The following is an 18,523-nucleotide window of genomic DNA, read 5'->3' as shown; positions in this document are numbered from 1 at the left end:
TAACTGGCGCTGTAGCAGCATGGCCTAACCAGCATCAAAACTCTGGTCAGAAGAAATAGGACTGTGTGTACAATGTGGCCCTGCTGTCCTTGTCATTTTGTTCAGAAGAAAGTACCTTTCAGAAACCTCATGAAAATAAATAAAAAAAAAAAGGGGTCCTGAGATCAAGAAAAATAATCTGTCCTGACATTTTCATCTAGGGATACTTGAAATATCACAAGAATCTGAAATCCACTGGGGGAAATGAGTCTGAAATGACAGGGGTGTGCAGGAGTTGTTCTGAGAACTAGAGGAAGACAGAGAGCTAAAAATAAAACAAAAAAAAAAACCAAAACAAGGAAAGATACTGCAGTAACTTAGCCCACTCTCTGTATTGCTTTTGTATAGGTGTGGGGGAGATGGCAGGCAGCAGCTGGCTGCTTCAGAAAGCCTATTTTTATAAAGTCTTTCAAGTATTCAGAGGAAAAGACAACAATTTCAAAAAGCTAAACCAGTCAATATTAGGTGAAAAATCTTTAAGATATCTTCTTCTGATGGTAGACCATATATTCTTCCTCTTTCTCTTCCCTTGCATTTCCCACCCCAACAGGAAAGGACCCAAATGACTCTTCCTACAGCATCATTTTTCTGGAGTCCTCTTTGGTTCTTAGTGTATGCAACATGTTGCTGAGTCTCCCCTTCCCCTGGGAGAAGCCAATTAGAGAGCTGACCCTGAATGAATTCTTAATTGCAGGTTTCAATCTAGTATGAAGGAGACTGCTCTCGTTATTTATTTAGGCAGGAAGGGAAAAGCACCAGTACTGGCACCAGCTTATAATGTCAGTTCTTTGCAATGGTGACAGCTAGCTTTCCCAGGAAGAGTGGGCGACAGCAAGGCTTTTAATGAGGGGCAGGTGGCTGCTTGCTGTGTGCAAACCCAACTGCATTGGTTGGGCTGGCTATAGTAGACTACATGGGATGCTGCATTTATATTTGTCTTCTGTCCCTTTTTTAAGGGCTCTGCAGCTCTTAGCTGTAATCCCACACCAGCTGTAGGAGGGTGATGCAAAGGGAAAAAAAGCGCTTCATGCTCTCCTTGTACCCACAACAGGTTTGTGTAAAGATCTGCTGGAAATAGAGTTTAAAAGAGCTTTTAGGAAAACCCACTGGCAGTTACTAACTGGTGTTGGGGCAGCATTATTGTTTAGCTTATTTTCTGGGGAAAATCCATCCTGACAGCACCTATTTCTGACCCCTATTTTTGGCAGTTTTCTATTTGCTTATGTTCATCTCTGAAGTGCTCTCAGTCTAGCTAACAGAGGTGTCTGTTTCCTGTGGTTCAGTAGAGCAGATCACACAGATTACTTCACTTGCAGAGTCCTCAAAAGCAGTATGGTTTGAAAAAGCCCATTGCTTTGTTCCCTCTTAGAGCAAGAGAAGTCCTTTAATCCTTCAGAAGGTGTTCCAAAGCACACAGAGTATTGATGAGGGATGGTATATAGACAGACTGGGAAAAGATGCCTGGGAAGGGAATAATCTCTCTTGCGGAAGGGCTGTGATGTTGGTTCCTTTGTCATCATACTCTGCCAACATGTCTTATCCTTATTCTTCTCAATCCATAAAGTGAGAAGAGTTCTCTTCCTACATCCATTTAGTATTTGGCCTCTCCCATAGACAGCCAAGGAGGCAGCCAAGGTTGGTAATGAATGTTTCTGTGGTGAGAATGTCTTTCCTCTCAATTATCTTCAGATAATTTCCTCAATTACTGAATGGACATCAATGACCTTGGACAGATTGAAGTGTTGTCACAGGTCAAAGATCCCAGTCCCATTACCAACTTCCTTCAACACTTGTTTCCTTTACAGAACACTCCCATATTACAACTATATACAATATTGGTGTCCTACTGAACAAGAAGAATGAAGATGCTAGGATAGTTTCTCTGCTGGCTCAAAAGGAGCTGTATAGGTGGCATTGGAGGTGGGTTATATTGTGCCCTCTGGGGGACGGGACTTGGTGGATTGGCTCCTTGTCTGTCAGAAGCAATGTTGAAAGCCCCTGTGCTGTGTAGGGTACCAGGGCTCTGTATTTGCTCACATACAGGTTAGATGAACTGACCTAGTCTCCTTTTGCTGAGCCAGATCTTAACTTACAGGCCAGATCATCTGGCAGACCAAAGCCAGTCTTGGCTACCAGCAGAGTGATAGTATCAAGATTTGACATTTGTCCCTTTCAGAGGACAAGATTGATAAAGCTGGAGCTAGTCTGGACCTGAGGCAACCCAAATCCCTGGGCACGACAGGCCAGTGAGGCTGAGCTTTCCAACTAACTTGGAGGTTTAAACCTTCAAGTTGGCTAAATCTGTTCTTGGGTCTAGTTTGGTAGAGGATCGCAAAGTGTTGGTATACGTATGTGAAGGTAACTGCTGTCTCCTATTCTGAAGTTTATCCAAATTCTGAGGGTCTGTGACTCTCCTATAAAAAGCAGAGTACCAAAGGCTACTCTGATAACAAATTCCTTAAGTGGGCTACAAGATGCCTTACCAAAAGCAACCTCATCCTGCTCCAAGTGATGGTTTGAGGGTGAAGCTCAGCAGTGCCCCTTACTGCTCACCTGGGCACAGGTAAATCATGAGTGTGGCAGGTGAAAACACCAGGCTACAAGCGCACTTACCTAACAGTCTTTCTTTTTTGCCTTTTTAATAGTTGTATTTGCCCTGTAAAGGAGGTGGGAGCGGATATAGTATTTTTTCCTTCTTTTGCACCCTTACTCATCTCTTCCCATGTGTTGGAGCAGCTGTCCTGTAGGGTGGTGAGAAAGTATGCAGGTAAATATTGATCATCTCTTTCTTTGTAGTAATTCAGCAAAGAGATTTCTTTTCACCTGAATTGCATCCCTTCTCTCAAGTGAATTAGTTACTGAGGAGTATCCTTAGGAGAGAAATCCTTACATCTGTGAATGAAATGGGCCTTCAAAATAGATACAGAATTTCTGATAAGTGATCCCCAGAGTCCTATAACTATTTTGTTATCTTCATTAGTGCCTAAACAACAGGGGATGTCATGTGGGGGAAGGAAAATGAGGGAGGTGGGAGGCAGCTGATGAGAGGATTGATGTACCCTGCTAACGAAATAACTTGTCTGAATCGATACATCCAGGACCTCTGTGTTTCCTTTCAACTGCCTCATTCTGAGCAACCACGTTAAGAAGGAAAACATTTAAAGCCGCACTAACCAGAAAAACAAGATACCTATCGGCAGAGCTCGTGCTGCTATGGACAGGAAATCCACACAGCACTGGAATCAACACATTGCATGTGGCAGCATCAATTTGCAGCAGCCCTAGCTTGGCACATGTGCCAGTGCTCCTTTGCACTGTCTTTCTTTTGCTCCAGCGCAGTGTTCAGCAGCAGGCATTTGATTCATTTTTTTTTTCCTAGTGCTGAGGAAAATAAGTGCAGCTGGAGGAGGACAGCTGGAGGGGGAGAAAGAGCTTGCCTTAGACAGCAGATATGGAGAGAGGTGTGGCATTTCTGGGAGAGGCCCCAAAGGATTGCTACCTGTCCTTAGGGCTTTTCTTATTCTCTCCAAAGTGCAGCACTTTCTCAGGAAGGAGCTAATCCTGGCAGACATCAAAGGCCACAGAGGCACTGACATGTGTGAGTGTTTTGAGGCCAGCAGCACAGTATGGTTCACCAGAGCCTCAGCCCTCTCTCCCTCCTCTTCCACCCTGTCAAAGTCAAGGCTGCTTTTCCTGCAGCACTGTCCTGCTGCCAGCTGTGAATCTCTACTGCTTGACATAACCTAAGTTTATCATCTGAGGATGTAGTAGTTTAATAGCAGTCTGAGCTTCGGCGAAACAACCGTGGTAGTCTGTCACTCCACCAATGCTGCTTATTCCTCCCCCAGGGTCCAAGGGAGCAGCTGCAATGGCTATATAAAGGACTCTGTGGACAGCAGCATAAAAGCAGCTCATGCAGTGGTCAACAGGCTTCAGTTTGGTTGGAAACTTCCTGGTCCTGCATCAAATGCCAGTGTAGGGGAGATTAATTTTGTGAACCAGGGAAGGCCAGGAGAAACACAACTGTCTTGTGAAGGAAGTGGGAATGAGGAAAAGATCAAGGATCTCTTTCTGACTGAAAATCAACCAAAATAGGGATACAGTTTTAACCTAGGTCTCTGTTGGCTCTTCCCCATGGCAGTGGTTCTTCCTCACCAGGATTTCTCCATCAATCAGTTCTCTACTGCAACCTTGTCTTCAGGAAGAAGACATCCTCTTCCTGGTGCTTGTGATGGAAGTTGTACTCTCTGGGATTGGTTTCCCCTGGGGCGGAGTATTGGCTTCCATCCTTAGGGAAGCAGGGCCTTTGCCTGCTGCTTGTTTTCTTCCCTGAATGCCTGTTTTCAAGGGGAAAAGCTGGGTTATGCTCCACTCTTGCCAAAGCCCTGGTGAGGGCTGTCACAGAGTCCTTCCCAAACAGTCTGCTGATGTGAACTGCAGGCAGTGACTGCTGCTTACACTGGGTGTTTTGTGGGGCTTTCAGGAGCAGAAACACTCTGTTCTGTAAACTCCAGCAGAACACAAGCTGTATGTTGAAGTAATTGGCATCCTTGATCTTCTCCACTGAGACCCAGCAGTTAGCTTGTTTGCACCGAGTTGTGGCAAAAATACAAAGCTACAAAGAAAACAAATATGAAAGATTCTTATTTAATGAACCCTGGAAATGAATAATGAATACATCATTTTAAGTGGTTCTTCAGTCTGCTACAGACTGCTATTCTGAGATATGAGAGAGAGCATGAATCTTGTGTAATATGAAGGAGGACAGTCATCATTTGGCTTCTGAATGAACAGATCACAGGGTGAATGGAAGAGCTAATTGTTGCTTGAGACAAACTTTTTACACCTTTGTGTATCTAAGAAGAAAACTTGGCAGTGTGCTGAACCTTAATTTTTAAACACAGAGGGTGAAAGATGGGCTTGAATTACAGTTGCTTTGAGTTGGTGTGATGCCCTTGACTTCAACAGAGAATTTATGACAGTCACATATTAGCTCCATGGCAATTTGTTGGAACTGCAATGAGAAATGAAAGACTAAGCAAGGTTTTGCAGCAAGATTCCAATTTTCTGGAAGATCCCATGGTGACAGAAAAGTAGAATATATGACTGACTTAAAGTGATTTGTTGCATGTCTTGTGTTAAATGTATTAAGTATCTTTGCCATGATGTCTGAGTTTAGGCTTTATTTAAAAACCAAGAAAGCTGTTTGGGACCTTCACCTATTGGGAGACTGGCTCACATTTCAAATAAGTCATACAGCAGTTCTTTCTAGCCCTGAAAGATTCTTACAGGCTGGTCTTCAATTATTGCTTATATCTCAAAAGGTTTTTTAGGATAGCTATTCATTTTGGGTTTGGTCTCCCTTGGAGTCCTCAGTGGATAGACTCATGATAGTGAAAGCACTTTATGGATAGATGGCTCGAGAAGTGTTTCCTTTTTAGAGTGACTTTAAAACAACTTTCTTCAAATTATAGAATCTGACGGATTCTATAAAAATGTGAATGTGTATATAAGTATGGTGTGAGTGTGAAAATGTATGGATAAAAAAAGGTCAATTTTAAAAATTAACAATCTAGAAAAATTAAACTCTTAGAGTTCCTATAGCAAAGGTGCAATACTTTCAAGTTAACAAGGAGAAAATGTGCAAGTAGCCAGCAGCTCATCCTTATCAAGGGGACTATTTATTGTAAAGGCATCTTTCTAATCTGTGACTTGCAGACTTTTCAGGGGACTGAAGTGAAGGTGATGACAAGTGGTGGAGGTCTAGGAGCCTCGATGAGGATCACAGAGTGCTGCCTATGCATTTGTATAGCTCTTTCTACCCTACCCTCGTGGTGCTGTGCCTGATCCCCATGACATGATAGCTGTGTCTCTGGAGCTTTGACAGGCAGTTTCCTATAAGAAAAAATTCCTTACTGAGGCTATTTTCCATTTCCACTCAATAAAGCAGGCATTGGTTAGATGGTGTGGAAGTAGGCACCTCTTGTAGGGCTCCCTGCCAAGCTTCCTGGCAGCCAGATGCTAGTGGCAAGTGAGTTTATCTAAAGTAAGCCCTTTACTGAAGCATGTGTGAGGAAACTAACTTTTGCTTGCTTTCACACTTGAGAGCCTATTACAAACCAGTAAACTCTTCGGTGTAACATGTGGTTGTTAGTCATGTGTGTGACATAGATGTAGTCAATAACCTCCCTTTCACATCAAGGTTTGCATCTTGTTTCAAGGTCAAGTCTGTTTTCTTAAATCACCTTCAGATTACTCTTATAATGCTTTTCCCCCAGCCTAAAAATCAAGGGTTAAACTCATATATTGTTACATGTAAAGACAGAGGAATTTAATTTTTAAAACATGCCAGACATCTATTTGAAATTGTTGGGAGCTAGGTCCCTAAATATCTTAAAATCTGGAGTTGTGCACCAGATGGAGAATCAGCATTTAAAGAGTAATTTCACAAAGGAAGCGGAGCATCTTAGTGAAATTATTTCCTTTAGCAAATAGTTGCACAGCATGAAGAAAGAAAGCAGAGCCAGCATCTTGCACAGGGAAATCATGCTTACTCTCCCTTGCCTCATGCCTCTTTTTTTTGGTCCTTTTTTTGCTATAGATGCATCCAGTCCACCTCATGGCACTATGCACAGAGCATACCAAACTAGGTGTCAGTTGGTCTCCTGTTGGCATGGTGCAGCAGGTCAGAGTGAACGCTTTGGTGTGTCCCATGAAAGGCTGAACCCTTTTTATGTCCTTAAGCGATTTTAATGTAGATATAAATGTCATAAATACACTGAACAAGAATTACTGGCCTGCAGAATTAGTCCAAGATAATGTCAGAGGCTCTTAAAAGCAGACTGTTAATATGTCAGGCTCAAGTAACTGGATGTTGAGCCATGTTATCTATATATGCACATGAGGTTATGTGCAAATATAGGGGCTGCAGTTGGGGTCAATACCCTGGGAAACGGACAGGAAAATCCCATCAGCTACTGATGGCTGAGTATGAAAGACTGGTAATGTACCTGGTAGGGAAAATTCAATCTCTGATCGTCTTTCAAGACAATAGTGACACTGCAGTTTCAGGGTAATGTGTCAGGAATTGGTGACAGTTTAGAACAAATCTCCAAAGTTTCCTTGTCCTGGATGCTGGGGACATGCGCAATGCACAAACAAGTTTGCAGTGTCTGGGAGGGAAAGGAAACTTTCTAGACAGGTGGAGCTCATCAGTTTTCAAAAAACTGTAGCTTCTGCTTAGAGATCAAACAACTGCCATATGGTGCTGTTTTTCCTATAGCACCAACATATTTAGCTCTGCCAGGGGAAGTCTGGGGAACTGATTCTCAGTGGCCATGTAGGATATGGCTTAAATTGAAGGAAAATGCTACCAAAGCACAGAACAGCTTTGGAGAAAGGAGGCTGGATAGCAAGTGCGGGAGGGAACGATGCAGTGGGTCGCTTAGGGAAGGAGGTACTGCTGAATTTGACCTCTGAGTTTTAGTTTATGAAAGCTTGGCAGCTGCAAAGATACAGGTGTAAAAAAAATAAATTTGTAGAACTCTTTATATAACTAGACTCCTCCACCAAGCTCTGAATCAACATTATTTCAGCTTAAAAAAATAAATAATTGCATGCTACTGCTCTGATTCTCAGCTATAAGACCCAATCTCATTAGGAGCTGCAATAACATCACATCTAGCTGAGAACAAAATTTGGCTCAGAACCCTTTCACTTTGCAACACCCACTTTTCATTTGAGTGTTCAAAGTTGCTGCAAAACATGTTTTTGAAAATTAGCTGTTAACTACACACTGTAGTAATTTTTCTAGCGGCAACCGTTGCATAGTACATCTGCATTGTAATAAACTTTTTGCGGTACCTTAAATTTGTCTTGTTATTGTCTATCAAGTCTTGTTAATGCTAATCTTGTTCCAGTGCTGACTCAGTTGATGAGCATAATTTTGTGATGTAGGCAGCCCTAATTCGTGATCTTCTGGGGTTTCACAGAGTATCCAGAACCTTCCTCAAAAGCCATTTTGCAAGTGACTAAGTCATGAAAGATCTTTGAGCTTAAGGTTGCTCTACAAATGAAAAGTAGCATTTATTATTTGGGCATTACAAATGCAGTTTTAATTTTGGCTTTATCAATACTTCATTAATAAAGTGATCCAAGCAGGAACCATTTGTTACTCTGCACTCCCAAGCAGGTTACTGTGTCACATTAGCAAACAAAAAAAGCAAAGCTTATAGCATTAAAGACAGCCTGAAAAATATTTTTTCCTTTGTCTCCCTTCACCCTTTCAGGCTTTCTGCTCCAGTAGCTCGTATTGTAGTCGTACTATACTTCGAGTGACTTGAAAGCATCCGTAATGCCGCATCCCTGGCACTGTGAGCAAATAAAACTATTTTTGTGCAGCAGTCTGTAAGCTGCACTTCAAGAAACATTTCCTAGTCTGCTGACAGACACTCAGGAAGGTTCCGTGAGGACTGAGCAAAGAGGGCACTGGCAGAATGAGGAAACTTGCCTCATCTTCTTTGATGCATTAAATTCAAAGCAACTGGAGGGAGGGGGTCTAATGGTAATGGGTTTTCCCTGTCTGGCCATTAGCACTTTGAGAGTGAATGGTTCTGCTGTTGTATTGAGCTACCGTTGTCCATGGTTCATATTCAGTGTGTGAGCCACCAAGAAGTGAGTGCAAGAGGAGCAGGGAAAGGCAGTGGCCTTGCAGGATGGCTGGTGCCCCATGGCAGACACATGCCAACACAACCTGCTGAAGTATGTGAAACGGGGTGTGAGGGGATGGCACCTTGAAAAATAACTTGGTGATACAGACTGCCCAAACTTCACTTGGTTTTCAGTGAGTCCTGTTCCAAATTTGCTCACCTTACAAGTTAGGAGATAATCTCGCCTTAACACACTCAAGTTTTGACCTGAAGAATAAGTTGCTTCCTCTTTCTGCCTCTTGTATCATCTCTGGTGGTGAATGTGGTGTGTGGAGACCTTCACACCTGCTGATGATAATGCTGGCAGCAACAGGCTCATCCTCCTGGAGTGACTTGGCACCAAGGTTAACTGCACAGAGGATGTTAGACACCTGCAAGATGTAACCAATGGCAGGGTGAGCTTTCACATTAAGCTGGCTTGGTTTGTCCTTAGATCTGTCCCCCCTGGGCAAAATCCTCTCCTTCCTGGAAAATCATGAGGAGTCCTGCCCTGAAGTCACAGCTGGCATCCAGGAAAGTTGCTTTTTCCTTTGCTTTCGTTTCTAAGCAGTTTCCTGTAACTCTCTTGGGATTTAAAGCTAGGTTTGTTGAAGTCTTAAGTTCTTTTCCTCCCCCTCCAGTATTTCACAGGAACCTTCTTCTCTTTTTCTGCCTTCTGCTAAAGAACAAATTGCTTTCCCCTGCACCATTGGAGCTGCAGTTTGCTGTGCTCTCTTTGTACAAGATCCTTTCAGAGACTGGAGGATTGGATCAGACCTTTTGAAACCTCTCCCCCATACACCATTTTCAGGGCTTCAAGGCTCACTTGCTTTTTAGCAAGCCAGAGCTGACACCAGCTTACTTCAACGCTGATGGATGCTTTCCCCCTACTTCTTGGTCTTTGTGAATGAGCTGTTGGCAAGTGTTCCTGGCTGCAGCTGCTAAAGCCTTAATCTCTCTCTGTATGGAGATACAGAAGTTGCCTTTAATGAGTCCCTAAAGTCTATTGCTGCAGTGTCAAAAGCTTGGTTCATCACAGGAACGGAGCAAAGTCTGTAGAAGGCAAGTTCACTGAACTGATGTTAGAGCCGGCTTTGTTAGGACCCATCAGGAATCGATACCTGCAGCATCTTGCAGCGTAATGTTTGGGCTGCAATCGGAGGTCTGGTGTCCCAGTCAGCTCCAGTTAATGTATGAGAATGGCAGTACTATTATCTAGGATAAATCTACCCTGCATCTTATAAAAAAAAAAAAAAAAGGCAACACTCCCTCAGATGAGGAAAAGCCAAACAGTTTAGGCTGAGATCTTTTTAATGCTCATGTTACACTGCTGACTGCAGGTTCTTGGAACTGGTTTGAACTGCAGCCTAGGAAGGAGCCTAGAGGTGGAGGAGAGCCACTCTCCCTCCCAGAGTGGTCTGGCCTGGGGTGGAATTAACCTCTTTGTTCAGTGCAGAGGAAAAAATTCAAAGGAGGCCAGGCTTGACCTACGTTTGATCCTTGCAACATGCAAGTTCTGCTTTCTGAGCTTTTTCTTGTGGTGACCTTTTGTTCCTAGGAGGTAGGTAAGAACTACTTTGAGGCATTGCTGTATGTTTTGTACAGCAAAACTTTCCTTCCAACAGGAAAAGATAAGTTGAAGATCGTTATTTCAGTTACAGGAAATCCCAAAGTTGAATTAAAAAAGGAAACTTGTTCTTGTGAAATCTTCAAATATCATAGGACTAAATCTCTCTTTAGGTTCTGACATTATGGATGGGATGATTGCCATTGATATCTCATGTGCTGTGTGCTTCAGAATAGGATGTTTTGCCAAAGTCTCTCTCATCACCAATCAAATCTCGGTGAGTGGGGAAAGAAACGTGGTCTGCTTCAAAACTGGCAGGGTGAGGGAAGGCCAGGGTGCTGGTTTTTGAATCAATGTTAAGGCTGAGAAAAGTATGGATACTTTCCTCTGGTATTTTGATCACCGCATGTGAGAGCAGAGAACAGAAATTGGTTATTCAGAGGACAAGAGAGGAGATTCAGAGTAGCATATGGTAGTCCGAGGCAGTGCTGTGCCAATGCATTTTTTTCCCCTCCCTTCCTTCTGTTTTCTGGATGAATGAAGGCATGGATGAGGGAGGACTTGAGAAAAGCTGTTTTGGGTTGAACAAGACATCTGACCTGAAACAAAATATCTGCATTTATCAAATGGGGAACTGAGGGTTAAAGAAATTGGGAGAGCCATTCACAAGCCCTAAGTGATGACTGGTTCCCCTGCACCTTCCGTACCCTTTCCTTAGCTGCCACTTACCCCCAAACTACTTTGAGTCTTTAGTTGATGGAAATAAGGGTCTTTTCAGACCCTTAAGGGGAGCACAGACAGCTGCCTGAGGCCATGGGCCTCTTCCAACATCACTGCAGCGCTGGTGGTGCTGTGTTAGACTTACTCCAACAGATGCACAGTACCTCTTAAGTAGCTCATATGAGAGGAGTCACTGGCATGACTTACAGGCAATATTAGGGCTTTTCAAGGATGTGATCCACCAAGCAGTGACTAGGCCTCTTGGTGCTCATCTTCTGAGAGTCAACATGAGAAGGGCATGCCATGTTGCTGTGTAACCGCATGTCAAAGGATGTGTTTTGGTTTACTTTCTCAGTGAAGAAGGGGATGGAGAAAGTGCAGGTGAAGATGGGCAGAAGTTCAGAATTACTAGCAGCTTGCCCGCTGCAAAATCAGCTGCCTCCATGGTGGCACAGTGTACGTGCACTAGCTGGCGCATCGTGGTGTTTGCAAACATTATTCGTCATAGCTGACGCGCTGTGGAGGGAAGCAAAAATATTATGTGCAAAAACCAAGATGTCTGCAGGCAGCAGCAACTTCAGAAGGTTCCATCTGTAGCAGGACTTAGCCATAAAGCTAGGCTGACCTATTTTACCTTGCTGGCTCCTGACACAGGCAAAATGCTATCCAGTCACAAATTATTTTCGCAAGGGCACTCAATATCTTTTGACTAGGTTTTGTCAGCTGGCCCTTTTTCCCTTCTGCTATGCAGTCTACCCAGGTGAACTCATCTGAGCAGCAGTAAATACCTCAGGGGCAGAGAGCAGCTTGACCTTATCAGTGGATCTGCCCCTTTTATTTGAAGGATGCTAAGGTTACCAAGTCAAAGGTAGGAGATGGCAAACAGCATTTGCTGGAACAAAACATCAGCTCTCGCTATGTTGCTGCTCCTGCACAGTGAAGTGAAGCAGGGAGCCGCGACTAAGACAAGGGTGCAACTGTACAACTCAAGGTTTTGTTATTATGTTAAGAGGGCTGAGTTAAGGTTACCTGTGCAGCCTTGCTTCTGGCGCATTCCAGCTTCTGAGAGCTTAACTGCTAGGTTTCCATGTCTTCTCTGTGTGTGTCTTTAAAAAAAAAAAAAAAAAAAAAAAGGAAGGGTGGGAGGGAACTAGAAATCGGTAAGTCTCATTGTATGGCATTGCATTTAACACCCACAGGGGGCTGAGACCTTTTGACTAGCTTTACTTGCTTTTATGGACTACCAGAGCAGTAAACTATCAAATACCTGGGCCAGGCACGCGAGGGCAGAGAGTCTTTACCAATGAGTTTTGTGGCTACAGGGTGATTTTTGCCGGCCTCTGTTTCCACTCCAGGATCTAATGTGATCTTGCAGGTTAAAGGGTCTTTCGTATCTGATCCCTCTGGGACCAGCTGTGTGCCTGTCTGTTCCAAGACTGCTTCTTCTCCCCCTTCCTTTCCTTTCGCCTCTTGCTGCTTGTCCGTCCCAGGCTTTCAGTCCTTCTGGTCCCACAAAGGTGGCCCTGAAAATATACCCTTTGTTTATGCTCTAGCCCTGTTTAGTTTTCTTTTCTCTCTGTAATACCTCATGCTTCTGAGCATCTATGCTTGGATCTTGCACAGTGCCCTTCCTGTGTCCAACTCCTGCTGGATCTTGAGCAGTCAGCACAATTTATTTACTGTGGAATATAACTTGTCAGCAGATTTTTCTCCTTTAACATGAAAAGGCTGAATCTAATGCAGACAGTACTGCCACTAAACTTTGCGCTATAAACTCTCCCAAGCAGTGATTTGCACTTGCAAAGTATCTCCCTTTGTCCCTCTCTAGTGGCCGGTACATGAGCAGAGATTTATGAACTTCTATCGCCAAAACAGTTTGCAGAGTAGTTGGGCTTGCTATTGAATGTTGTGATTGCCCCTTGATGATAATCCAATGTGATATCAAGTTATGGCTGTAAAGAAATAGCGAGTCAGAGCCTCCGTTGATATCAGTCTCTGCAATCCCACTGAAGGCAACACAGCTACACCATTTCACACCACACATGGTGTGTGCCAGTCTTTATCTGGTATCTGTAGCTCTAATAGGAACATACGCTTTGCTAAATTAAGAAGGAATATTTTTGTGCTTTAGTACAAGCATACTAACAATTCTGGCTTATTTTAAGGATGTGTCTTAAAAGCATTAAAAGGGGCATAAAATAATAATATATGTAATTTACCACTGTGGAGACTGTCAAGTGTTGTCATGCTACTGGCATTGTGTTTAATACATGGGCTGCCAAGAGGCATCACTAATAGAATTTGCATTAATATACACAGCTTCTTTAAAAATTAATTAGCCAAAGTAGAGCATCGTGTGCTGAGACTCTCAAACAGGAGAGAAACATTGAAGCAGTAGTGAAATAAGCAGTCTCGAAGCTGCTTGGAAAGCCGAGGGCGGCTAGAAATATTGCCCCAGCCGTTCCCTCCTGCTTATTGCATCATGATGGGGATGCAGACATAAACTGACAGCGTGAAGCATTGCCGTGGAAAATTTTGAAGGAAATCGTAGATTTGGACTGGGCCCGGAGGCTGTTGTGTTGCAGCTGTAAGCTGGAAAAGCTGCAGAGAAATACGAGGAACCTGTTAAGTCACTAAAAGAAAATGTGATCTTTTATAATGTTTTCCTAGAGGCTGGGAGGCACCAGCATTCTGCAACTTATGCAAGACGTGTAAGTGTGGGTCACGCGTTTATGTGCGAGCATGCACCGAAGACAAATACGTTGCAGAAGATTTGCATAGGTCGTAATGTCCAATGGCAGCAGTGAGACGTTGCGGAGCTTATCAAGGAAATGTGTGATAACCCTCACCCCAAAGTCAGTCCTCTTATTTCTGTATTCTTACATCAGCCTGCAAAGGCAATGGCAGATTGACTTGGGATGCTGTTTACTTGACTGATTTAATAAATTAGCAGCAGACATGCACCTTCAGTCTCCAGCACCTTCAGTTTCTTCATGTGCTGGAAATGGCTGGAGATGCTTTTCACTATATGGAGGAGAAACAGTGAACTCTTACTGGTCACATGTATTGGGTACCTTTTGTCAGAAGCTGAACAAAGTTAATGGTATTTGTGCCAACACTTCGGCAGGTTGTGGCCTGCTCTTCTTTTGTGCTTTAGCCCTGTTGGGTTATAACTCTGAGCTGTGGTGGGGCCATGAGGGATCCGACCTCATCGCCCACGGACATCCTTTATATCAGCTGAGTGAGGGGAAACAGGCCCAGCGGTGCGGGGCCGTACCTGGGCTGGGCAGAGCACTGCTAGCAATGAGTTTCCCTCATTGCTGAGCTCTTCCCAGCTTTACAACTTTCCTACCAAGAACTTCCCCCAGCTATAGATATTTTCCCTCCTTACTACCTGTAAGTGAATGCTCTCTCTCCAACTATCTGTTAAAATTATGAATAATTCCCAGCCTTCTCATGGACTGTCACCTTGAAGATATTTATAAGCTGTGATCTTGTCCCTTTTGAGTCAAGGCAGTGCCGTCGTTTCTATTGCAGTCACGTATGTCTCGTTGTCCAATTTCAGGGTTCATAACTCAGCAGTGGAAGTTCTGTCTGGGCTGGAATTTGGAAAGTGAAGTTTCAGATTGGGAGCAATTAAAAAAAAATCAAATACAGCTATTAACTGTTATACTTATGGAAGTGCAAGGGAGATGAACTTTTTTAGCCACAGTCTGGCTGCTTTTGGTTAGTTTTTGGTAAGTCAAATGAGTTTCAAGCAGTGCAACCTTTCTGCTTTTGCTGCAGCTGCTATCCCCCTCAGCATCTCCATCTGCAAGATGCATGCGTGCAGCCTGGGAAAGGGAGCTCGCGTTCAGACACTACAGCAGTGTTGGTGGGCAGCCAGCTCTGGGCCAAAATACTGTAGGCTAAAATATAACTGAAGACCATAAAAGCTGCCCCTTTTAGGACAAATCCTACAGTTTCTCTGAATCCAGCCCTGGTCAGCACTTGTAGGCTCTTCTGCTCTCCATGGATGGAGAGGAATGCCAAGCATAGACTCCAAGAGTGGTTTTTTGTTTTAAAGGAGGTTGTTACCGTGAGATCTGATGTATTTAATGAGCACGTGTTTTTCTGATTCATCATTTCAGATCTGTGCTTATTCATATGGTGGTCTGGGTTACCTTCCCTCTCCACTCCCAGGAAATCATGTTATTAGTGATAAATGCTCAGACTGCCGGTAGTGTCTGAGGATTCACTGCACAGAGTGAGCTCAGGGGACATGAGTGTCCCCTTGGGAGGGCTGAGGAGGTGGTTGGCAATGAGAAAACACCTACACTCAGTTCTGCAGCAAAATAAGACACAAATCAAATGCTTTCTCACCAGGTGGGGAAACTCAAAAGGCTCCTTTGCAGACCAGATGTGCTGAGTAGCAGAAGGGCAAGGCAGAGTGGGGGGGAGTATATCAAGAGATCTGTTGATTTTCATCCAATGTGGGATGAACTGGTAGCTGGGACATGATTAGAAGCCATAAAAAATGAGGGATATTGGAGATGGGATGAGCTGGACTCCAGCTCTCAAAGACAGGCTGAAAGCGCTGGAGTGGGACTGAGGGGGAAAATGAGTCAAGAAGCTCTAAATCTAGGAAGGTTTTGCTTTTACATCAGAATGTAAATAGACACTTTTCGTTTCTTTCTCCACTGACGCTGGTGGGAATGCTGCTCTGGTAACTGCCCTGAGGACCTCCCCTCACTGTGCTACTTCACCGCCACCCTGCAGCCCTGTTCCCCCAGCCAGCATCACCCAGGGCAAAATGGGATGGAGAAGGGCTGGCTTTCTGCTCCGGACATGGGCACTGGGGCTACAACCAGAGTTTGGGGTTTGCCGCTGCTCCCAGTTTTTGGTGGGGGTCTCCCCTGGGTCACCACTCAGACTGCCCTGTGCATCTTCCAAAGCCAAGATCCAGAAAGTGCAGATATTGTACTGGCAACAGCAGGCAATTTCTACCTAGAGGATGACAGGCCTGTCAATCTGAGGAAGGAGGATTTTTGAGGACTGCAGTGAAACAGGCAACAGAAAACATCCAGGTACATTGTAAGAGTGTGAAAGAGAGGGCTGAGACGTTGGGGAGGGCAGGATGCTTTCTCTGTGAGAGAGAGAAATTAGACTCTTGGGACGGGGTTGCACATCCTCCGTTGCTCAGTGCAATTCACTGAGGATAAGCAGTGTTTTGGAAAGGGTGCCACATGCAAAGTAGCCGCTCTGTGCTAACACTAAGGATGTTTATCTTGTTGGTGCCTTGCAGTCTTTGATTTCCCCAGAAACAAAGTGAATCCCGTAAGGCATTTCTTTTTCTCTCCTTCCTCCTGAAACGTGATTATTTGAAGGGATTCAGGAATCACGTAGTTTAGGAAAAGCTTCCTAGGGAAAGCAGCTTGCAGAGTCAGGCACACCAGCTTGTGTCTGCTACGTGCTGCATCTCGAGACCGAGTCAGGAGCACACTGGGAAATACTGATCTGATGCTGCGGCGAGAGCCTGCAGCTCCATGGTAGTCCACAGGGATTTAAGCCATCAGAGGGTCTGAAGCAGCGGCAAAACATGGTAGCAGAGGACTGAGGGTGTAGCTAGCGAGAAGCAAATCCTTGCCTTCCCCTTTGTTTCCAGTAGCATCAGTTGTTCAGCCTCAGATTTTTCCTGCTGCCAGGTCCGACTTTCAGCCAAGCCGTGGGACAGACCTGGCCTCCCGGCAGCAAGGGAAGTGTGAATCCGAACCAGACTTCACCCTATGTCTGGAGCAAAGCTGCTGATGTTCCCAGGGAAATCCCTGTGCCGGGGTGGCAAGGCCCCATGCCTTGGGTCTATTACAGTGTGAGGGATTTGGCAGTGTGATGAGCCAGAGAGACATGGGGTCAATGGAGCAGGCATGTACCCCTGAATTATAACCTGGTCCTTAGTTATATTAAAGACAAAATGGAGGCTGAGTGTTTTTATTTTTATCTTTTATTCTTTCCCCCAGGTCTTAGTAAATGCTCTGCTGCTTCTCATCCAGGTGGCCGCGGTCTGTGTGACCTGCTGTCCAGGCCCTCCTGTCCTTAGGAGATGGCAGCAGGCTTTGCGGCTAGGACTTAAATCCATGTGCTAGCCGAAACCCCAATAACACTTCCCTTTGAGTCAGTGTCTCTGTGGGAGCGTTCTCCAATATAACTTTGGTACTGTAAATACTGGAGATATTTACCTTCTGTTTCAGGGGAGTGAGGGCTTTGGTATTCCAGCATGATATTTATTTCCTTAGCTTGGCTTAGCCTTTATTGGCTCCGGGTTGTTGGATGGGGGGAAGGGGAACGGTAGCGGATTTCTGCTCATTTTCTCCTGGGTACCTGAGGTATCACCTGCACAAGCAGATGGCTTTGGAGGAGACTGTCTCCAAGGAGCACTGCTGACATTAGGTGTGGCAGAAGTCGCAGTGCAGAAATATTAGCAGCAAAATCACATTGCAGATGTTATCCTCAATTCACCATCAATTTCCTCCCTCCAGAAAGGCCTCTCTGATTAATGCTCGTAGCATAAGAAAGAGACACCGTAATACGTGGATCTCATAAGCAGAGAATTTGTCAAATACAAACACTGCCACTGAGGCATTTTGCGGAGGAAAACCCAGAGGCTTTTGTGGCTGTTTGCAGCTGTTTGCGGAGTGATGGTCCACAGCTCTTGTGGGCCAGCACAGAGTTGGAGGTGGTTAAAGACAGCCAGGGGATTGTTCCAGCTGAGGGCAGGGCCAGAGGAAGGGCCTCTCTCTAGATTTCTCACTGCCTTTTAAATTTTGGGGTTTTGTTTCTGTTTTACAAAATACGATCATCAAAATCTTTCCATTTTCTATAGCAACACATTTTCAGAGCTCACCAAACAATATATAGATCTCTCGAAAATTAAATACAATTTTTTATCAAAGCCCACATAGCTTTATCATCTCCCCCCCTTCCTAGTTTCCCATTAGAAATGCATAATACTTGGAACAGAAACTAAAAATACCACTAGATTTTTAATTTTGGTTGAAAAGGCCATTTGTTTGTTTTGAAGGGTTAGTTTTCATTATTATTTAGAAACAGTTGCCTAAAGCAAAGCATAAAATTTAGGCTTGGCCTGCCCGCACAACACATTACCATCCTGATCTTCTATTAGCCCTGACCATCCATAGACTCTCACGTGGCCACAGAAGGTGGGTGCAGACTCAGTGCCATGCTGCGTGTCACGGAGACATGCCTGGATGCCACCGACTTTCTCATCCCGAAAATTTCTCCTGAAACACATGGCTGAAGCAAGAAGGGCTCCTGGGCGAGGCTGAGGTGTTGCACAGACACTGGGTGATTTACCTGCTCATGCAGGGAGCCAGTGGCAGTGCCAGAAAGTGAGTCAGGTCTCCTCTGCTCCTTAAATTTAGACTTGTCAGCCCTCATCTCTCTCCGCAGCTTTGTGAAGCGTAACAGGATCCGAGGTAGTTACAAAACAATGTCAAAGGTGTTAAAATGATTA

At 44.4% G+C, this 18,523-nt stretch overlaps 1 long non-coding RNA gene across 3 annotated transcripts in view; it reads left to right on the top strand.

The window, feature by feature from the left end:
• Positions 1-18,523, top strand: part of LOC127014761 (uncharacterized) — a 38,999-nt gene that overhangs the window by 10,963 nt on the left and 9,513 nt on the right. The gene's annotated exons all lie outside the window — the stretch shown is intronic.

This window comes from Gymnogyps californianus, chromosome 3 (assembly GCF_018139145.2).
Source record: "Gymnogyps californianus isolate 813 chromosome 3, ASM1813914v2, whole genome shotgun sequence".
Taxonomy (NCBI): Eukaryota; Metazoa; Chordata; class Aves; order Accipitriformes; family Cathartidae; genus Gymnogyps; species Gymnogyps californianus.
Note: the sequence above shows the minus strand (reverse complement) of the source record. Positions and strands in the feature narration are given on the sequence as shown.